Below are 23,594 nucleotides of genomic sequence, written 5' to 3' on the forward strand. Positions count from 1 at the left end.
TGAAAAAATTCATGCAAAAAAGAGATCTCATAAGGTCTCTTTTTCTGGAAAAAACTGGCAGCTAATTATTATTTCTGCGGCTTCTCATCACCTGTCATTTTAATTCAGTACCCAAATCAAGCTCAAAGAGCTTCCAAAAATCAATTGAAGCAATACATTTACTAAATCTTCTCTTATCAACTCAATTGCTACTCACTTCAACATAATTATATATTAAACAAAAATCATGATATCCATAAGTTATATAATACATTGCAATGTTATCATGTATTCACAAAACAAATAATTCCCATCACAAAATTATAAAGTTAACAAAATTATCCATAAGTTAACTTAGATTATCTATCACAAGTCTAAACTTCACTAATGTGGTAGTGTGTTTGCACATAATCATCACTACTAGACTCATAGTCATATTTCTTTGTTGACCATACATTGGATATTGAGTAGGTTGAGATTGAGGAGGTCGAGGACGGAAAGTGACATCACCAGAACAAGGGGGAATCCCTCCTGAAGCAAGTAATGCATCGAATTGAGCCTTAAGACCCGCAAACTGTAATTCCAACCGCCTTTCCCTAGCCAGTGATTCTTCGGCTTGCTAGATAGCTCAACAATCTTTTTCTCCATAGCCAAATTTTTCTTCATCGATTCATCATGATTTGAACTATTTAGGCCTTCAAACTCAAAAGAAAATTCACAAAAGGTTTTATGCGGCATTCCATATGCATACCCATATCTACTCGGCCCACAAGTGATGTCTAACCAAACTCTCTCATCCTGTTCTTGAGTAAGTGGCATACCTCTATTTTCTTCTGGCAGAGTTTGTTGTAAATCCTCCAAAGCTTGAAGATATCGATTATAAATTGAATGTTATCATATGAGAATATAAATTTAGAAAAGAAGTAATTATTTTTTAAAATTAAAACGAACTAAACAAATTTATAAGTCTAACTAGTTTAGTTTTGACTTAATTCCAACACTATAGTCACCAATGTAACTTATAAACCAACTTAACAACTTTCTAAGTCTAACTAGCTTATATTTAACTTAATTTCTTATACTATAGTAACAAGTTTAATCTACCAAACAACTTAACAAATTTGTAAGTTTAATTAGTTTAGTTTTACCTTAATACAAACACGATAGTCACAAATTTAACTTATTCACAAACTTAACAAATTACTAAGTCTAATTAGTCTAGTTTTAACTAAATTCTAATACTATAGTAACAAGTTTAACTTATTAAAAAACTTAACAAATTTCTAAATCTAATTAGTTTAGTTTTAACTTAATTAAAACACTATAATCACAAATTTAACTTATTAACCAACTTAACAAATTTTTAAGTCTAATTAGTTTAGTTTTGACTTAATTCCAACACTATAGTAACCAATGTAACTTATTAACCAACTTAGAAACTTTCTAAGTCTAACTAGTTTATTTTTAACTTAATTTCTTATACTATAGTAACAAGTTTAACTTACCAAACAACTTAACAAATTTCTAAGTTTAATTAGTTTAGTTTTACCTTAATACTAACACGATAGATACAAATTTAACTTATTAACCAACTTAACAAATTTCTAAGTCTAATTGGTCTAGTTTTAACTAAATTCTAATACTATTGTAACAAGTTTAACTTATTAACCAACTTAACAAATTTCTAAATCTAATTAGTTTAGTTTTAACTTAATTCTAACACTATAGTCACAAATTTAACTTATTAACCAACTTAACAAATTTTTAAGTCTAATTAGTTTAGTTTTGACTTAATTCCAACACTATAGTAACCAATGTAACTTACTAACCAACTTAACAACTTTCTTAGTCTAACTAGTTTATTTTTAACCTAATTTCTTATACTATAGTAACAAGTTTAACTTACCAAACAACTTAACAAATTTGTAAGATTAATTAGTTTAGTTTTACCTTAATACTAACACGATAGTCATTAATTTAACTTATTAACCAACTTAACAAGTTTCTAAATGTAATTAGTCTAGTTTTAACTAAATTCTAATACTATAGTAACAAGTTTAACTTATTAACCAACTTAATAAATTTCTAAATCTAATTAGTTTAGTAACACTATAGTCACAAATTTAACTTATTAACCAACTTAACAAATTTTTATGTCTAATTAGTTTAGTTTTGACTTAATTCCAACACTATAGTAACCAATGTAACTTATTAACCAACTTAACAACTTTCTAAGTCTAACTAGTTTATTTTTAACTTAATTTCTTATACTATAGTAACAAGTTTAACTTACCAAACAACTTAACAAATTTCTAAGTTTAATTAGTTTAGTTTTACCTTAATACTTACACGATAGTCACAAATTTAACTTATTAACCAACTTAACAAATTTCTATGTGTGTAATTAGTCTAGTTTGAACAAAATTCTAATACTATAGAAACAAGTTTAACTTATTAACCAACTTAACAAATTTCTAAATCTAATTAGTTTAGTTTTAACTTAATTCATACATTATAGTCACAAATTTAACTTATTAACCAACTTAACAAATTTTTAAGTCTAATTAGTTTAGTTTTGACATAATTCCAACACTATAGTAACCAATGTAACTTATTAACCAACTTAACAACTTTCTAAGTCTAACTAGTTTATTTTTAACTTAATTTCTTATACTATAGTAACAAGTCTAACTTACCAAACAACTTAACAAATTTGTAAGTTTAATTAGTTTAGTTTTACCTTAATACTAACACGATAGTCACAAATTGTAACGACCTGTTAAGTCGTTTTGAGCAGCAGATTTTATTTCTGGAAAAACTGTCTTGGTCGACGGATCCCACGACGGACCGTCATGGGCACGACGGACCGTCGAGGGGGTCTCGTTCCAAAACACTTAGAATTCTGAAATTTGGGTACTTAAATCGACTCTCTGAACTTCGTGACGGAATGGCAGGACGGACCGTCACAGGCGTGACGGGCCGTCACAGACCCTTCAAACAATTGAGTCTCTAAACTCTGTGACGGAAGCAGCAGGACAGACCGTCGCAGTCACGACGGCCCGTCACAGACTGCGTAATCCAGGCTGGGTCGGATTTCTGTTAAATATTTTAAGGGGCGTTTTGGACTATTCCTGCTTATAAATATAAATTTAGTGGGTTAATGTTAATAACTTAACTACTTGAGGGTTAAAGGAGATAACCTTAAATTAATTAATGGGTTGATTTATCATCTTTTATACTTAATTATATGCTAATTAGGGTAAAAGAAACAGGGTTTGAATAAGAAAAATAGAAAGAACAAGAGAGGGAGAATCGATCAAGAGAGAGAGAAACGAAGAGGATAGCAAGGCTTGGAAGTAGATTGCTTGATCACCATTCTTCAGCGGAGGTAGGTTATGGTTTTTATGTTATTCGTAGTAGACTCTTAATAGCGAATGATATGTGTAGGGTAGTATTATAAAACCTTCTATATGCTTAATTGTGTGCTTACATGATGTGATTATATAATTGTGATGAATAAGCATGATGAGTCTATTGAATCTCTAATCCTAAATGTTCCTTGTTAATGATGATGCCTTGGTATAAAAGAAGGCTTGATGAACTAAAGTAATGAGATTGATGATGCCTTGGTATAAAAGAAGGCCTGGCCTGATGAACTAAAGTAATGAGATTGATGATGCCTTGGTATAAGAGAACGCTTGATGAATTAATAGAATGAGATTAGTGGAGCGGGTGTCACGAACCGACACGTAGAATTAGGGGATCGGGTGTCACGAACCGACACGTAGAATTAGGGAATCGGGTGTCACGAACCAACATGTAGAATTAGGGGATCGGGTGTCACGAACCGACACGTAGAATTAGGGGATCGGGTGTCACGAACCGACACGTAGAATTAGGGGATCGGAGTGTCACGTTCCGACACATAGTAGTAGGGGAGCGGAGTGTCACGTGCCGACACAAGAGGAATAAAGATAATGAATCTTGAAATTATGTCAATAAATTCGAATGAAAAGAACCTATTTCCCAAATGAGTATGATATGGAGGCTTGAGTTCTCATGAGTGTACTTGACGTTATTTATCAAAGATTCTTGTACATGTTGTTGCTACAGATTGAGTATTGTAGTTGATTTATGATATTATCTGATATATACTGTTTTCTATTTTGAGTTGGCCGATGATACCTACTCAGTACTTGTGTTTGTACTGACCCCTACTTGTATATTTCTTTCTTTGTTATTTGTGGAGTGCAGCAAACGTGCCGTCGTCTTCAACTCAACCGCAACTCTAGCCAGTCTTCATTACACCAGATTTCAGGGTGAGCTAATGCTTCTAGCTTGGACTGGGTCTTCCTCTTCATGTCTTGATGCCTTGAACTTCCGGCATGGACTAGCTTTTATTTATTTTAGCTTCTTAGACATTCTTAGATATAGTAATTTGAGGATAGATGTTCTTGTGGTGATGACTTCTAGATTTTGGGGATAATAATAAGTGTTTGAGTTTTTAGAAGTTATAAATCTATTTTCATTAATGAGTTTTAAGTCTTCCGCATTATATTCTGTTTATTATGTTGAAATGTTGGGGTTTAGATTGGTTGGTTCGCTCACATAGTAGGATAAGTGTGGGTGCCACTCGCGGCTCATTTTAGGTCGTGACAAACTTGGTATCAGAGCATTAGGTTCGTTGGTCTCATCACACAAGAACGAGTCTAGTAGAGTCTTAAGGAACGGTAGGGGGACGCCTTTACTTTTCTTTGAGAGGCTATAAGATTTTAGGAAAATTCCATTCTTTCTTTCTTTCTTTCGTGCTATTACTTGGGTCCAATTGGTATCTAGGTGATACAAATTGGTATCTGACCATCTTCACTCTATTTTGCAGATGGTTAGAACTAGAGCAACGACGGCGCCAACACCAACACCGGCAAGACAAGAAGCGTCTGAGCCAGCCACTAGGGTTGTAGCTCGAAGAGGAGTAGTGGCAAGAGGCCGTGGAAGAGGTCGTGGGAGGACATCCTCTAGAGGAAGAGGACAAGCACCTAGCCCATCTGGTACTAGGGCGGTGACTCCTCCACCGGCTGAGGAAGTAGTAAGAGAGGGGGAGGATGGGGAAAATGAGCAAGTACAGAATGAGGAATTACCACCCCAACCTACCCCAGAGATGATCAATCAGGTTCTTGCTTATCTTAGCGGGTTATCTGATCAAAGCCAGACACCTCCAGTGTTTTCTGCACCAGCACCTCAGGTTCCGGAGGTACAACATGCGGCTACTGTGGCTCCCCGCATGGATGCCTCATTGGAAATAGGCACGTTTCCTTGTCTGACTACAGGGCCTATAATGACAAATGATCAGCATGAACTTTTCAGTAAGTTCTTGAAATTGAAACCTCCAGTCTTCAAGGGTGCTGAATCTGAGGATGCCTACGATTTTCTGGTTGACTGCCATGAGCTACTACACAAGATGGGTATAGTAGACCGGTTTGGTGTTGAGTTTGTGACTTATCAGTTTCAAGGGAACGCCAAAATCTGGTGGCGGTCACATGTTGAGTGTCAACCAACAGAGGCACCACCTATGACTTGGGCATCATTCTCTAGCTTGTTTATGGAGAAGTATATCCCCTGGACTTTGAGGGATAGGAAAAGAGATGAGTTTTTGAGCCTAGAGCAAGGTAGGATGTCGGTTACTACATATGAGGCTAAGTTTCGTGCATTATGCCGGTATGCCACCCAACTTTGTTTCAGTCCACAAGAGCGGATTCGCCGTTTTGTGAAGGGGTTGAGGTCAGAACTGCGGATTTCAGCCTTACAGGTAGCGGCTACGGCAAAATCCTTTCAAGAAGTTGTAGACTTCGTGATAGAGGTGGAAGGAGTGAAGCCAGATGACTTCACCATGGCATCGACATCAAAAAGGTTCCGAAAGGGAGGTGAGTTTAATGGTTCGTACTCTAGAGGCCAGGGTTCAGGAGGTTACTCAGTCCGACCAATTCAGTCTTCACTACAGACGGTAGTTGGAGGTCCACCTCAGACCGGTCAACACTTCTCTGAGAGACCTATGCTTGACTCCAGGGAGTGCTATGGATGTGGGGAGACTGGACATATTAGGAGGAATTGTCCAAAACAGAGTTATAGACCCCCAATAGCTAGAGGTAGAGGTGGTCATGGTAGAGGTCGTTATTCTAGAGGACGTGGTGGCCGAGGTAATGGTGGTCACCAAAACGGCCGGAGTGACGGAAAAATGGGAACTACTGTAGCACAACATGGTAGAGGCAACGGGCAAACAGGTGATACGGCCCATTGTTACGCTTTTCCTAGGCGGTCGGAAGCGGAGACATCATATGCTGTTATCACAGGTAATCTTTTGGTTTATGATTGTATGGCTTCTGTATTATTTGATCCCGGCTCCACATTTTCATATGTATCTTCCTCATTTGCTAATGGTCTTAATTTACATTGTGAATTGCTTGACGTACCTATTCGTGTGTCTACTCCGGTGGGTGAGTTTGTGATAGTTGAAAAAGTGTATAGGTCTTGTTTGGTGACTTTTGTGGGGAGCAATACTTATGTAGACTTGGTTATCTTAGAAATGGTTTATTTTGATGTAATTCTGGGTATGACTTGGCTTTCTCCGAATTTTGCAATCTTGGATTGTAATGCTAAAACTGTGACGTTAGCCAAGCCTGGGACAGATCCGTTATTGTGGGAGGGCGACTACACTTCCACTCCGGTTCGTATCATCTCCTTTCTTCGTGCTAAGAGAATGGTTAGTAAGGGGTGTTTAGCTTTCTTGGCACATCTCGGGGATGACACTACCCAAGTACCTTCAATCGAGTCGGTTTTGATAGTTCGTGAGTTTCTAGATGTGTTTCCCACAGACCTTCCTGGTATGCCACCTGATAGAGATATTGACTTCTGCATCGATCTGGAACCGGGTACTCGCCCCATTTCTATACCCCCTAATAGAATGGCTCCCGCGGAGTTGAGAGAGTTAAAGGCTCAACTTCAAGAATTGTTAGGAAAGGGCTTCATTAGACCAAGTGCATCTCCTTGGGGTGCTCCTGTATTGTTTGTGAAGAAGAAGGATGGAATCTTTCGGATGTGCATAGACTACAGACAACTAAATAAGGTAACAGTTAAGAACAAGTATCTTCTTCCTCGCATCGATGATTTGTTCGATCAGTTACAAGGTGCTTGTACCTTCTCAAAAATCGACTTGAGATCTGGTTACCATCAATTGAAAATATGGGCAATGGATGTGCCCAAGACTGCTTTTTGGACCAGGTATGGGCATTATGAGTTCTTAGTAATGTCTTTTGGTCTTACGAATGCCCCTGCTGCTTTCATGAGCTTGATGAATGGGATTTTTAAGCCATATCTGGATCTCTCTTTGTCATCGTATTCATCGATGATATATTGGTATACTCAAAGAGCAAGAAGGAACATGAGGAGCACTTGAGAATTGTATTGGAAATGTTGAGGGAGAAAAAGCTTTATGCCAAATTCTCCAAGTGTGAGTTTTGGCTAGATTCAGTATCCTTATTGGGACACGTGGTTTCTAAGGATGGAGTGATGGTGGATCCATCTAAGATTGAAACAGTGAGGAATTGGGTAAGACCTACTAATGTGTCAGAAGTAAGGAGCTTTGTTGGTTTAGCTAGCTACTACCGTCGATTTGTCAAGGGATTCTCTTCTATTGCTTCCCAATTGACAAGCTTGACTAAACAGAATGTTCCATTTGTATGGTCGGACGAGTGTGAAGAAAGCTTTCAGAAACTCAAGACCTTGTTGACTACTGCACCAATCCTTACCCTGCCAGTGGAAGGTAAGAATTTTATTATCTATTGTGATGCATCCTATTCGGGTTTAGGTGCAGTGCTAATGGAAGAGAAGAATGTAATTGCTTATGCTTCGAGGCAATTAAAGGTGCATGAACGTAACTATCCGATCCATGATTTGGAGTTGGCTGCGGTAGTGTTTGCATTAAAGCAATGGAGACATTATTTATATGGGGTTAAGTGTGAAGTCTACACGGATCATCGTAGCCTACAGTATGTCTTTACTCAGGAAGATTTGAATTTAAGACAGAGAAGGTGGATGGAACTACTGAAGGATTATGACATCACTATCTTGTATCATCCGGGAAAGGCTAATGTTGTGGCAGATGCCTTAAGTAGAAAGGCAGGGAGCATGGGAAGTCTAGCCCACTTGCAGGTTTCTAGACGTCCATTGGCTAGAGAGGTTCAGACTCTGGCTAATGACTTTATGAGGTTAGAGGTAAATGAGAAAGAAGGATTGTTGGCTTGTATGGAGGCGAGATCTTCTTTTCTTGACAAGATTAAGGGAAAGCATTTTAATGATGAGAAATTGATCCAGATCCGAGATAAAGTGTTGCGAGGAGAGGCTAAAGAAGCAACAATCGATGAGGAAGGCGTTTTGAGAATCAAGGGAAGGGTATGTGTACCCCGCGTTGATGATTTGATCAACACTATTCTGACAGAGGCTCATAGTTCAAGGTATTCTATACATCCTGGTGCAACCAAGATGTACCGTGACCTAAAGCAACACTTTTGGTGGAGTAGAATGAAGCGTGACATTGTGGAGTTTGTTGCCAAACGTCCAAATTGTCAGCAAGTAAAGTATGAACACCAGAGGCCTGGAGGCACACTTCAGAGAATGCCCATTCCTTAGTGGAAGTGGGAAAGAATTGCAATGGACTTCATGGTTGGTCTTCCCAAGACAATGGGTAAGTATGACTCCATTTGGGTAATTGTTGATAGGTTAACTAAGTCTGCTCACTTCATTCCGGTCAAGGTGACTTACAATGCAGAGAAGTTAGCCAAACTTTGCATTTCGGAAGTTGTGTGATTGCATGGAGTTCCACTTTCCATTATATCAGATAGAGGTACGCAGTTTACTTCTAAGTTTTGGAAAACATTGCATGCGGAATTGGGTACTAGGTTGGACCTTAGTACTGCGTTCCATCCTCAGACCGATGGTCAGTCTGAGTGAACGATTCAAGTGTTGGAGGATATGCTTCGTGGATGTGTGATAGACTTTGGTGGCCATTGGGATAACTTCTTACCCTTAGCAGAGTTCTCATACAACAATAGCTATCACTCAAGTATTGATATGGCCCCATTCGAGGCATTGTATGGGAGAAGATGTAGGTCTCCCATTAGGTGGTTTGATGCATTTGAGGTTAGACCTTGGGGTACCGACCTTCTGAGGGAATCCTTAGACAAAGTGAAAAGCATTCAAGAAAAGCTTTTAGCGGCTCAAAGTAGGCAGAAGGAATATGCAGATCGGAAGGTTAGAGACTTGGAGTTTATGGAAGGTGAGCAAGTCTTGCTGAAGGTTTCACCCATGAAGGGGTGATGCGGTTTGGTAAGCGAGGAAAGCTTATTCCGAGGTATATTGGTCCCTTCGAAGTTCTGAAGCGCGTGGGGGAGGTAGCTTATGAATTAGCCTTGCCCCCAGGACCGGAGTGTATCCGGTATTTCATGTGTCTATGTTGAAAAGGTACCATGAGGATGGAAACTACATCATTCGTTGGGATTCAGTTCTGCTTGATTAGAATTTGTCTTATGAGGAGGAACCTGTTGCTATTTTAGATAGAGAAGTCCGCAAGTTGAGGTCGAGGGAAATTGCATCTATCAAAGTACAATGAAAGAATCGGCCGGTTGAAGAATCCACTTGGGAGAAAGAGGCTGATATGCAAGAAAGATACCCACACCTGTTCACAGATTCAGGTACTCCTTTTCGTCCTTGTTTTTCTTCTTGTGATCGTTTGAGGACGAAGCATGGGTAAATTGGTATCTATTGTAACGACCTGTTTAGTCGTTTTGAGCAGCAGATTTTATTTCTGGAAAAACTGTCTTGGTCGACGGATCCCACGACGAACCGTCATGGGCACGACGGACCGTCGAGGGGGTCTCGTTCCAAAACACTAAGAATTCTGAAATTTGGGTACTGAAATCGACTCTCTGAACTTCGTGACGGAATGGCAGGACGGACCGTCACAGGCGTGACGGGCCGTCACAGACCCTTCAAAGAATTGAGTCTCTGAACTCTGTGACGGAAGCAGCAGGACGGACCGTCGCAGTCACGACGGCCCGTCATAGACTGCGTAATCCCAGGCTGGGTCGGATTTCTGTTAAATATTTTAAGGGGCGTTTTGGACTATTCCTGCTTATAACTATATATTTAGTGGGTTAATGTTAATAACTTAACTACTTGAGGGTTAAAGGAGATAACCTTAAATTAATTAATGGGTTGATTTATCATCTTTTATACTTAATTATATGCTAATTAGGGTAAAAGAAACAGGGTTTGAATAAGAAAAATAGAAAGAACAAGAGAGGGAGAATCGATCAAGAGAGAGAGAAACGAAGAGGATAGCAAGGCTTGGAAGTAGATTGCTTGATCACCATTCTTCAGCGGAGGTAGGTTATGGTTTTTATGCTATTCGTAGTAGACTCTTAATAGCGAATGATATGTGTTGGGTAGTATTATAAAACCTTCTACATGCTTAATTGTGTGCTTACATGATGTGATTATATAATTGTGATGAATAAGCATGATGAGTCTATTGAATCTCTAATCCTAAATGTACCTTGTTAAAGATGATGCCTTGGTATAAAAGAATGCTTGATCTACTAAAGTAATGAGATTGATGATGTCTTGGTATAAAAGAAGGCTTGATGAACTAAAGTAATGAGATTGATAATGCCTTCGTATAAGAGAAGGCTTGATGAATTAATAGAATGAGATTAGTGGAGCAAGTGTCACGAACCGACACGTAGAATTAGGGGATCGGGTGTCACGAATCGACACGTATAATTAGGGGATCGGGTGTCACAAACCAACACGTAGAATTAGGGGATCGGGTGTCACGAACCGACACGTAGAATTAGGGAATCGGGTGTCACGAACCGACACGTAGAATTAGGGGAACGGAGTGTCACGTTTCGACACATAGTAGTAGGGGAGCGGAGTGTCACGTGCCGACACAAGAGGAATAAAGATAATGAATCTTGAAATTATGTCAATAAATTCGAATGAAAAGAACCTATTACCCAAATAAGTATGATATGGAGGCTTGAGTTCTCATGAGTGTACTTGACGTTATTTATCAAAGATTCTTGTACATGTTGTTGCTACAGATTGAGTATTGTAGTTGATTTATGATATTATCTAATATATACTGTTTTCTATTTTGAGTTGGCCGATGATACCTACTCAGTACTTGTGTTTGTACTGACCCCTACTTGTATATTTCTTTCTTTGTTATTTGTGGAGTGCAGCAAACGTGCCGTCGTCTTCAACTCAACCGCAACTCTAGCCAGTCTTCATTACGCCGGATTTCAGGGTGAGCTAATGCTTCTAGCTTGGACTGGGTCTTCCTCTTCATGTCTTGATGCCTTGAACTTCCGGCATGGACTAGCCTTTATTTATTTTAGCTTCTTAGACATTCTTAGATATAGTAATTTGAGGATAGATGTTCTTGTGGTGATGACTTCAAGATTTTGGGGATAATAATAAGTGTTTGAGCTTTTAGAAGTTATTAATCTATTTTCATTAATAAGTTTTAAGTCTTCCGCATTATATTCTGTTTATTATGTTGAAATGTTGGGGTTTAGATTGGTTGGTTCGCTCACATAGTAGGATAAGTGTGGGTGCCACTCGCGGCTCGTTTTGGGTCGTGACACAAATTTAACTTATTAACCAACTTAACAAATTTTTAAGTGTAATTAGTCTTGTTTTAACTAAATTCTAATACTATAGTAACAAGTTTAACTTATTAACCAACCTAACAAATTTCTAAATCTAATTAGTTTAGTTTTAACTTAATTCAAACACTATAGTCACAAATTTAACTTATTAACCAACTTAACAAATTTTTAAGTCTAATTAGTTTAGTTTTGACTTAATTCCAACACTATAGTAAGCAATGTAACTTATTAACCAACTTAACAACTTTCTAAGTCTAAATAGTTTATTTTTAACTTAATTTCTTATACTATAGTAACAAGTTTAACTTACCAAACAACTTAACAAATTTTTAAGTTTAATTAGTTTAGTTTTACCTTAATACTAACACGATAGTCACAAATTTAATTTATTAACCAACTTAATAAATTTCTAAGTCTAATTAGTTTAGTTTTAACTAAATTCAAATATTATAGTAACAAGTTTAACTTATTAACCAACTTAACAAATTTCTAAATCTAATTAGTTTAGTTTTAACTTAATTCAAACACTACAGTCACAAATTTAACTTATTGACCGACTTAACAAATTTTTAAGTCTAATAGTTTAGTTTTGACTTAATTTCAACACTATAGTAACCAATGTAACTTATTAACCAATTTAACAACTTTCTAATTTTAACTAGTTTATTTTTAACTTAATTTCTTATACTATTGTAACAAGTTTAACTTACCAAATAACTTAACACATTTCTAAGTTTAATTAGTTTAGCTTTACCTTAATACTAACAGGATAGTTACAAATTTAACAAATAATTATTTCTAAAATTTAAAGCTAAGTGTCAACACTAGATGAACACAGATTGATTTTCTTTGAAAATCAATTTTGTCATCAATAGGATCAACTAGTGTTGGTAATTATGTTTAACAAATAATTATTTCTAAAATTTAAAGCTAAGTGTCAACACTAGATGGACACATATTGATTTTCAAATAAAATCAATTTTGTCATCAATAGGATCAACTAGTGTTGGTTCTTAAGCTTAACAAATAATTATTTCTAAATTTAAAGCTAAGTGTCAACACATATTTAAAGCTAAGTATCAATATTAGATGGGTACAACACATATTATAGAAAACAATTGTACTTCAACTTTATTAAATTTAGAATTACTATACCTTATCTCCTACTTTGATTAAATTAAAGAAGTAGTATAATCTTGTATCAACTTTTTTAGATTTTGAGTTTCCTTAGTGGCCTAGCAAGAAAAAAGGGAAAAAAGTTAACACTAGAAAATAGAGTTTGAACTCCAATGGTGAAAATCAAGTATTTGATCCCATGTACTAACTTATTTTCTAAGAAAATCATGTACCCTATTAAGAGTTACGAAAGCCAACTACTTTTACAAATTATTATTGATTGGGAAACTTTTTCAATATCTATTTGGCACAAATTCTTTTAAAAATTTCAAAGATAATCACATTGGGAATGATTAAATTACTAATACAACAGGGTAACATTCAATCTACTTGCTACTTTTTAATTATTTTAAGCACTTAGAATCACGAAAACCAACTAGTTTGTTCAAAAAATTCACCTGGAGTCAAAGGGTTAGGAACGCCGACTACAGTGCTGCTGCACGATCCGACGGAGATGGAGGCGGCGCGACCTCCACCTGTTGAGGCCCGACTGCAAATGGCGCGCAGAGATGGAGGCGGCTGACTTTCTCCTCAGAAGAAGATGGAGGCACATCTAGAGATGGAGGCACGTCTGGAGATGGAGAAGATGACGGCGGAGAGAGGAGATGGAGAAGTATGGCGGAGAGGAACGATGAGAGAGAGAGGGGCGATGAGAGAGAGAGAGAGAGAGAGGAACGATGAGAAAGACAGAGGGAAGAAAGAGATAGATAAATTTGGCTAGGGTTTTCTTTTGTTTAAGAGACCTCATGAGGTCTCTCATTTTTTAAGTCTTTAATTAAATTAAATTATTATTTTTAATTTAACAAGTACAGACCTCGTGAGATCTCTAATTTTATGAGAATTAGATTGAAAATTTGAAATAAGTCAGGTATAGGAAAAAATAAATTCATTAAATTGACCTCACGAGGTCTCTCCTACATTAAAAAAATTAAAAAAAATTAATTCAAATAGCGACCTCATGAGGTCTCTTATTATAGACCTATTTTTGAGGTCTCCTTTTCTAGGTCTCTTTTTGGCCTTTTTTTAGTAGTGTACAATTTATCAAACTAATTTTTTTGTATAAAAAAGCTATGTCTAAACTCAAACTAGTCAAATATCATTTCAAGTAAGGTTTATACAATAATAATGGTCAATTAAAAGAGCTTCTAAAGTTATAGTCCATACAAAGAGATCAAATTCTCATCACTCAATAGAGTTGGGACTTCTTAACATTCCCCTGTACACCCAGATCTCGATTGAAGCGTGAACACTTTTAAATGGGGCTCAACATTGGTGAACAACAAATTAGGATGGATATGACTTTGATACCATGTAATGAGATTTCAAATTGGCCTAAATCAACCCCAAATTCTAGCTCATGGATACTTCAAGTTTATTTTTTGGGTCTTCTAATGAATGTGTTGAGTTTAAAAAATGATTAAATCAACCAATGCACATGCAATAAGGGTCCCCACATATGACGTCTACTTCCCCAGATAATGGAAAACACTTGCTTTGAAACCCTTGGTCAGAGATCCTTTATGATCTTGGCAACCATCTAAGATTTCTATTGTCTCTTAAGTTTCTTCATTCAACCCTTCCTACATACCTTAAAGTAAAGGTTTGAATTCTTTATTTCCTTTGGGTCTCCATAACAAACTTTTGAAATCTCTTCCACCTCAAAATATTCTCATTAATCATTGTCACCAGATTCCCATCATCATTTGCACCATCATCATGATCTTTCACATTCTCATCTCTTGCATTTTAGCAAGGTGTGTGCTTGTGTACTTGCTTTCAACAAGGAGCAAGATGCACAAAGTTTCTCCCACTTCTTCAAAAGAAATAAGAAATCTTAAGTTGATTCATTTCTTATCTCAGTTTCTAAGTTATTCACTTTTAAGCTACACAAACATATCAATTTAGATGAACATTTCATATATTTATAGATGTAACACTGCAAACACAGCACCCAGGCACAACCCAGTGGACTTTCAACACAACTGGAAGAGAGGTCCATATCTTCTTTTATTGCTTCTGATCATTGACCTCACGACATTAGTGTCACTTGGTTGTATAGAATGCGATTCACTATCAACACATCAAACATCTAATGGTAAGATAATAAACTACGAGAATGAGACCAATTACTTCATGTTCAGTAATAATCAGATTTTGATCTCAAATTTTTCTTGAAATTTAAGCTTAAAATTTGAGGTTATTGTAACAATCATTATTTTGGTTACAAGACAATCAAAAGGGTTGTCATCCTTAATTTCTGAGAAAAATACACGCATATTGTCGATAAACTAATCATGGGCTTTAATTATAGTATCCTTGGCTCTGTATAGCCATTGAGCAATAAAAATACTTCAAATCATTGACAGATTGAAAAAACTCAACAATCTAGCATATATAATAATTTTCAGAATCTGCAGTCTTTACATGTTCATCATCCCCAAGTTTATAAATGTGATTGTTAACCATGCCTAGATAAAATGTCACTTGGCTTGAATTAATTGGTTGGAATATCTTGATTTTGATCTTATAGGTGCACCATTTGCTTTCACCTTATTCTTTATAATGTATCAATGATGTCATTTCTCCTAGTTTCATTATCTACAACACTTTCATCATAATGCACACTCCTACTCCTCATTCACCTACACAAGAATTGTTCTTACCTTCTTCTGATCACATGATTCATCGTTCAAACTATCAAATACAATATTCTCATCTCCAACAAACTCAACATCATCACAACATTCAATAGGAAAAACTTCCGCTACTTCATCCACAACTTGATCATGCTTTTTATTACTAATGCATGTCATTTAGAAGACTCAAATTACTCTCCCAGAGAAGCTTTTCATTTGCTTGACATTTCTGGGTAGGGGGTTTAATATATATTTGTGACATATAAAAATAAGAAAAATACTTGAATTATGTTTTAACATGGTTATACACAAAGCAAAGAAGTTAGTGAGATCTTCTTCCTTTTGATGATTTTCTTTAATATTTGATTTTTCGATTTAAAACTCATCTAACCTGTACTTGCATCATATATGATTCATAAATTATGATGGTAAAACATTATATCAGAAATCAAACTTTGTAATAAAAAATGTGTTATTGAAACAAACAACATAAAATAAAATGTATATTTAGAATTAATTATGATATCATTAATAATTTGATGTGTTACTTATCTACTCGATTATATAGAAACTAATCATAAATAAATGTTATTGTAAAATTGTTTTGTTATATTTTCTATTCATATAAACTAAAACTTATCAAGTTGAATTTTGTGTATAAATAATCTATGCCTAAACTCAAAACTAATCAAATTTTAAATATGAGTAAATTTGTTTGTGTTATCTTTTTTTATTTATTTGAACTACAAATTATTAAACTAAATTTTGTGTATAATAATGTACGCCTAAACCCAAAAGTAATCAAATCTCATTTGAAGTAACACTTGAAAGTATTATAAAATAATAATGGTCAATTAAAAGAGCTTCTAAAATTGTACTCTTCTTTTTTGTGTGTGGTGCAAATTGTAACTACTCCATTTTACTGCATTATAGAAAACAAATATATGAGATTAAAAAATTCAATCACAATTGTTTATATCCCTACTTTATTCTATTCAAATAAGGCGAAACATCGCGGTCACTCGAAAATAATTAATTGATTCACTTTTAAAAAGAATTTAAAGGATAAACGAATTTTAAAAGAGTCGCCACATAATTTTAAGAAAAACTAGAAAACCATTTAAGTTAGCTACGAAACCATTATTCTAGTTAAGGATTCAGATTATTCCGAAGCGAAGATGTTAGGCATCATTCGAAATCCACAAATGTGAATCCCAACTGAATTCATTTTTTAAAAAAAAATGAGAAGGAGATAAAAACAATATAAAAGTACAATTAACATGTAATATGCACAAATAATAAAATAAAATAATAATAATGTAAGTATCAGCCTAAGGTTTGCCTAACGTCAATAATATACACAATAATAAATATAAAACACATTTGAATTTCTTTGGAATAGCTTCGATGAGAAGCAACTTCGGGTAAACACACTTAGTAAAAGAGTTAGTGATAAATAAATATGAAATAAAATAAATGAAACAAATAACATAAAATAAAATTCGTCTCATTAACATGGAATGTCTTAGAAATCAACGGTAATTTTTTCATCGGCCAATTTAACAAATAAATAATATAAACTTAATTAAATTTCTGTCTTCTAAAATGTGGAGGCCTCTAAACCTGACGGAGAAATTTTTCATTGGCCATTTTAACAAAATAAACAATATGAACTTAAACTAAATTTTCGCCTTTTAAAATGGATTGACCAAATTTAACTAATATATATTTTCTAAACGCAAGATCATGTCAAACAAATAACTAAAAAAAGGTATAAGAAAAGTAATTAAAATACTTACAAGATAACTTACTGGAATCTTTTTATAAAACGTATGAACTTAATTCGAATTAATCAACAATGACAACATATTAAATAAAAAAAATAGCAGCAAACTACAAAAGAAACAAATATAAAACGCAAACTTGTTGAGAGAATGACGGAAAACAATAACCCAATTACATATATTATCTATCTAGAAAATAGAATAAAACTAACCCAAATAAAATTTTATATATATATATATATATATATATATATAAAAGAAACAAATTATCATCTATTCACTAAATCCATAAACAAAAATAATGACAACGAATTAATAAGCAATAATAGTTAAGTTCAAACAACTATAATCACAAGAAAATTTATATAACCAACCCAATAGAGCAAGAGTCAACACAATAAAACTATAAATGAAGCAGAATAGTAATGACCATCAAAACATCGCCGGAAGAATTGGTAAAAAATACTTACAAATGAGATCACAACAGAATACAATAGAAAAAGGATTACCGGAGGAAAGCTTTTTTTCAGGCCAGATCTGGCCTACTTCGGTGAAATAGTGGTGGTTGTTAATTTGAAGCTCGTAGCTCGCCGATTTCACCAGCCTATTGACTCACCTGAGCTTCGAACTCATCGAATTTGAAGCTTGTAGCTCGCTAAAATAGCTGCAAAATAAACAAAATCGTAAATGAAAAAGGGAGGGGACTGGGAGCGTTTTCTTTTTTGTTCCGATGGAGGTGTAGGGTCAGTTTTCGGTAGTTTGTGGTGGTGGGTTTGGGGTTGTCGGAGGTCCGGTGATTCAAGCCTCCGTTTCAGGTGGCTTCACCCAAAAAATAATGGAAAAGGAAGGGGAAAACGTTGGGGTTTCAGGTTTCGCCGGAAAGACGAGAAATGGTAGATGGTTAGGTTGCGATGGTGGCTGTTTGGTTGGTTTGAAAGAAGAGTGAAGTAGCTAGTTGTGGCAGTAAAAATAATGAAAAACGAGGGAGTCGTCGGGTGGTGGTTCGTCGGATTCCGGTAGAGCTTTCGCTGGAAAAGATATAGAGACACTCAAAGAATTTTCTAAAACTAAAAATTATTCCCTCCAATATTCACCCTCTATTTTTTTTATCTAATGTTTAAATGATTTTTTAGATTATGAAAAATATAAAAATAAATATTAACAAATATAACGAATAAAATGAATAAAAATATATATATAATAAACGTGACTAATGACATGAATTTAGCAAAAATGATGATTTAATAAAAATAAGAATAAATATTTAAATGTATGTAATCGGCTATGGAGAAACATATAATTAAATTAACTAATAAAAAATTTTAAAATTTGACAGATAAAAATAATTATCGATAAATTTATTTTAAAAATATAAAAGATATATATAAAAATTACGAATTTAAAAAAATGTTAGAATAAAATTGGATCTCAACAACAACAATTGTTTGAAGACAATATGGAGCCATGATTTAATTTTTAGAAGTACTTCGCTGGCACCGCACGGTCATAGCTTCCATCAAGTTACCTTTGTTTTCTGATATACAAAATTCATCCAGAGCTTTATATCTCATAAAACAGAGTTATCTGAAATAAAACTCTATTTTCCGTCTAGATAATTATGTCAAGATACCTTCCAAAGCTTGTCTCACATAAAAAATTAAGAACACTCCTAAATCTCGTCACAGTCCCCTCATTACTTCACAATACACAATATGGTGCCAGATGAGATAAAAATGAATATGTACATGCACTTTAGCTCATGTTCCATATTTGTTGTTAAATTCTTCTTGTTAGTGTCATGTAGACAAACTAAAACTTCATCTCCTAAAATAAATTTCGCTAAGCTTTTAGTTTCAAGTATATTTATTGTATAATCTTGGTTGAGACTTATCAAAAGCTCTCCAATTTCTTCAAAAAAAAATAAAAATAAGTCAAATCTTTCCTTGTTATTCTTTTGTACAACCTCTTCATTAATATTTTAAGTTTAAGTCTCAACAAATCTTGGACCTTTACATACCCATCATTCCTCATATTCAAGTTTAGATCAGAGGATGTGTACTGTTAAATGTGTGTCAATAGTCTACCAAGGACATCAATTTTATCCTTGCCAGAGGCCCGCACCACCACTGCCATGGATGCCTAATATTTCCTTATGATATTGGGTGTCCAATACTCTTCCTATTTGATTAAAATAATCAAACAAAGAGGAGATGAGTAGGATGAAGGTTTGTGAAAACTTGTGTTGTCAATTTCAGTAGGAAAACCACAACACAAAGAAGAATCTTTAAATAGACATCATAACAAACATAAAACATACTCCCTCTCATGAAAGTGACAAAATATATGTAACATATAAATATTAATCTTCTCCATAATATACAATGTATTATATGATATCGTGGTATTTTAATGCATTCAATGCAATAAATTTTTAAAAGATCATGTATGATTGGTAAGATGAAGGAAATACTTTGTAGAAGTGCTTACTTTATTAACTGGAACTATCTACCTTTATAGGCTTACAAACTTAGGAAGATAATCTCTCCATTACTTCCACTTGACTAAAAACTAGGAAAGTGCTTGAAAAATAATAACCAAATAACAACCTAACAAAGACTCTTTCAACTCTAGTAAAAGACTTGTTCAAATTTACAGTAAATAATAGTAACTTATAACTTAGACTATTTTTTTAAATAAATTCTCAACACTCCCCCTTGATTCAATATCACATACGCCAAGGCAAAACACAAAACATAAAGTAATTGTGCTTTACCTGAGGAAGTGCTTGTTTAAGAATATTTGCCACCTGTTCTTCTATGCTACAACTCTTCAACTCAATCACCCTTTCTGCAATCAGATCACGGATCAAAAGATGTCAAATATCTATGTGTTTTAATATTCAATGACAAACACAATTTTTTGCCATTGCAATTGCTGATAAATTATCAATGAAAATTTTGTTGTTCCCTTTTTTCTTGGTGAAGATCAACAAGTAATTTTCTCTGCCACCACACTTGACATGTTGAAGATGTTGTTGCAACATATTCAACCGAAGATAATATTATTGTTGATTGTTTATTTGAGCTCCAAGTAATAGCTGCAAAACTAAGAGCGAAAAGGTTCCTAGAAACACTCTTTCTATCGTTCACATTTCCTGACCAATCACCATCTGAAAAACCATAGAGATCAAATTTAGTACTTTAAAACTACCATAATCCAAATCCAGTAGTTTCAGCAACATAGTGTAAGACTCAGCTGTCCCAAGATGATGCTTTGAAGGCATATGCATAAACCTTGCAATCATTCCAAAAAATGATATATCAGGATAGTTTGCATCAAATAAATTAATCCTTCAACTAAACTTCTAAAATAACTTCCTTCAGCTTTTTCAATATCATCATCAAGTTACAACTTCTCATTTACATTCATAGGAGTAGCCACTGTTTTGCAGTTAAGCATGCTAGATTTTTTTCAGAAGATCAGTGGCATACTTTCTTTGAGATATGACAATTCCATCTTCAACCTGCTTTACTTCGAATCAAAGAAAATAATGCAACACTCTCAAATTCGTCATTTCAAATATTTCATCATAGAAGATTTGAAATCATATACAAGAGAGTATGATGAACCCATATAGATCATATCATCAACATACACACCAACAATAAATTTTTCATATTTATTCACATATAAATTTGGCTCATTCTTACTTCTTTCAAAATCATTTTCTCTGAAATGTGAATCGATTTTTTTTACCATGCACGAAGAACTTTCTTTAACCTATATAGTGCTTTCCTGAACTTGTATACTTTGTTCTTCTTTCCTTTCTCCGCATAACCATCTGGTTGTGTTACAAACACTTCTTCTTCCAAATCACCATTAAGAAAAACATACTTAACATCAAATTGATAAACCTTCCACTTTAATTGTACAAATACATCTAAAAGAGCAATCGCAGAGAAAATTTCGTCAAAGTCAATGCCTTGTTGCTGCGAATATCCTTTTGTGATCAATCTGGCTTTGTGCCTCTGCACACTTCCGTCGACATAATACTTTGTCTTGAATACACATTTTACTTTCGACAACATTTTTCCATCTCGAACGTCCACCAAGTCTCATGTCTCATTTTTCCTTATTCTCATAAGTTTTTCTTCCATTGCACACCTCCATTCCATTTTTGTTAAAGCTTCCTGAAAGCTAGCTGGGTCTGCACCAAATAGAGCAAAGGTATATGTTTTATAAATATTTGAAAGTGATATAAACTTTTATGGAGGAGTTTCACTAGAACGTTCTGAGTCATGCATGGTATGCTCAAATTACACCTCCCTAAAGAAGCATAAGCGAACGTTATCAAGTAAAGAATCCAACTTGTACGTTGGGGCCGATCCCAAGAGAAAAATGGTCTAGACTTAAATTTGACTTACAATTATATTCATTTAATCAACGTGTTCTCGAAAACAAGTAATTAAAGGGGGAATTTGTGGAACGAATTCAAGAAATTATGTAAGTAATAAGTGAGCAAGATTTATACTTTAGTTGGTATCAAGATGAGAAAGTAACTAGGGCATACGTGTTCCCCATAAGCTCATAATGCAGTAATCCTAGTAATAGCTTTCCCTTCCTATTGTATTACATGCAAAGTGATAAATTAGGTATCTCTAAATCCTCGGTCCAATATCTAGATTTTCACCCCGCACCTTGGTCTAACTACGTGTGTATAATTTACTAACCCTTATCTTTACCTCATATTAGACATCACATCGATGTATGACTTAATTTTTACCCACGCACCAATCGATATTAGATTATTAGATAATATCATACTACATCTACGTTGATAATTCTTATCTTATTAACTATCTTCTTGGTTTGACAAGTAGCAACAAGGTGAGTTCTAACACGTGCACTCATTAAAAAGACTTCTAAATAAAATAATTTTCAATGCATGCAACAACACTATATAAGAATTGGTTAATTAATATTCATACTTTGTTAATCGCTCATGGTTCGCACAACCCTAGTTGTGGATTTCTTACCCATATTAGCAAAATCACAATTCATATTTTTACATTAAGAAATCTTGAACTTACGTAATAAGAAGAATAAACCCAAAATTTCAACTTTAATTGCAAAGTCAAATTCTTCAAAAACGTGCTTTAGAAATCAATAACTGCCAAAGTTTTCAAATTAATCTCCAAAGTCAAGAACTAAAGCAAGAATAATTAAGTCTAACAACCAAAAACGAGATTTACATGCCCTATAAATAGAAAAATAAGTCCTAACTAAAAAGGAAACAAAATAAGGAAATAATGTTTCAGCACACGTCTTTGATCTACAACACTGATCTACGGTCAGTAGGTTGATCTATTTTGTAGGTCCTTTCCGTGACTTGGGACTTGGCAAAATTTTCAGTCTTCAAAAACTCAACATCTCTGGTGGAAATGACAGATCAATAGCACGGACCGTAGATTCCCCTTCGTAGCTCCGTACTTAGAATCTTCAAAATCATGTACTGAAAACAACTTTCTGAAGGCAGTCCATAGATCAATCTACGACCCATCAGTCACCTTCGTGGTTCCACAATTGGTCAAGAATTCCTTGATCTCTTTTGATGCCTCGCATGTCCATCTACGTCCACCATCTACGGAGCGTGAATGTACCTACAGTCCGTTATTCACCTCCTTAGATGTCTTTTTCTGCACATTTCAATTGTGTCTCTAACTTTTCGCGTCTGAACATATTTCCTGCAAAACATGGCACAAATACATAAAAACCAATAAAAATGGTTCTAGACAGACACAACTTTAAGTGAAATGTATCAAAAATAACGTTAGATCACAGTACATCAACACCCTCAACTTAAATTTGTTGTTTGTCCTCAAGCAATGCACTAAGACTCTAAACAACACTGGAATAGAAGCAAGCAATTCAAGCTTAAGAAATCACATGGCTCTATATCTCGACTCCCTTCTTTGGTGCAAATCTTTTCTCTCGGACTCAATAAGCTAACTCATGTGGATCAAAATATGACAAAGATTGACTAAGAAACATACAACATTCACTGCTTTACTATTACCAAGGTACCAATTTTTCATCAACTGTAACTAGTGCCCTAAATTCAAATGAAATCACCTTTTTCAAACAATGTCATATGGTTTTGAGTACTATGACATTCAACAATCATACGCAGAAGTAATTTCAAGTATAGTTAGTTAGTGCTCAATATCATTGGTTTGCCCATATTTTCATTGCTTAGACTTTCCATACTAGATTCTAGGATGACATAAGAACTT

The 23,594-nt window shown here is 34.7% G+C and overlaps 1 long non-coding RNA gene across 1 annotated transcript; it reads right to left on the reverse strand.

Annotated features, from left to right (window-relative positions):
• Positions 1-270: 270 nt before the first annotated feature.
• LOC101249917 (uncharacterized) lies at positions 271-18,307 on the reverse strand. The gene is made up of 2 exons (XR_741502.4): positions 17,811-18,307; positions 271-842 (listed from the first exon to the last, which is right to left on the reverse strand). It is a non-coding gene; the product is annotated as an uncharacterized lncRNA (long non-coding RNA).
• Positions 18,308-23,594: the final 5,287 nt, after the last annotated feature.

Source organism: Solanum lycopersicum, chromosome 5 (assembly GCF_036512215.1).
Source record: "Solanum lycopersicum chromosome 5, SLM_r2.1".
Lineage (NCBI taxonomy): Eukaryota > Viridiplantae > Streptophyta > Magnoliopsida > Solanales > Solanaceae > Solanum > Solanum lycopersicum.